Genomic DNA, 724 nt, shown 5'->3' on the forward strand with positions numbered 1-724 from the left:
CGCGCGCCGCTTCCGCCGCCCGCGACCCGCGCGCCGCGTCCCACCCGTCGACGCGACCGTGACACGGCGACGGCGCGCGCCGGTCCCATGGGTTCGCTCCGGAGGCGAGCGCTGGTCCTCGCCGCGTTCGCCCTGGCGGCCTGCGACGGTCTCGTCATCCGCCTCGAGGCCGGCGAGCGCGAGTGCTTCCTCATCGACGTCAAGGCCGAGGCCGCCGTCTCCGGCAACTTCGAGCTCATCTCCGAGGTCTCGAGCAAGCCGCTGACCGTCGTCGTCTCCGGCGAGGCGTCGGCCGGCGGCCCGCTCTACGAGACCGTCGGCGAGCCCGACGGCACCTTCGCCTTCGACGTCGGCGGCGACGGCGTCATCGACATCTGCATCGCCAACGGGAAGAAGGGCCGCAACGACGGCCTCCCGCGGACGGTCGGCTTCGCGATCCGGACGACGGTGCACCACCAGGGCGGTGATTCAACGTCGCTTCAATGTGAGCGTTCCGCGCGCGCGCGTTCCCGAAACAGCATCCACGCTTCGAGAGCGCTCCGAGAGATGATCGCCCGTCCAAAAATCAGCCGAAACGAGCGGCAAACGGCCGAGATAGGAGCCCCAAAGTTGGGAATTTCGCACCTTTTTGTGGCCCAGGTCCACCACGCCGCGGACGAGGAGGGCAGCCTCGACGCGCTCCTCGACGTCTCCGAGGAGCTCAACGAGGGCCTCCTCACGCTCA

Source organism: Aureococcus anophagefferens (genome assembly GCF_000186865.1).
Source record: "Aureococcus anophagefferens unplaced genomic scaffold AURANscaffold_21, whole genome shotgun sequence".
Taxonomy (NCBI): Eukaryota; class Pelagophyceae; order Pelagomonadales; family Pelagomonadaceae; genus Aureococcus; species Aureococcus anophagefferens.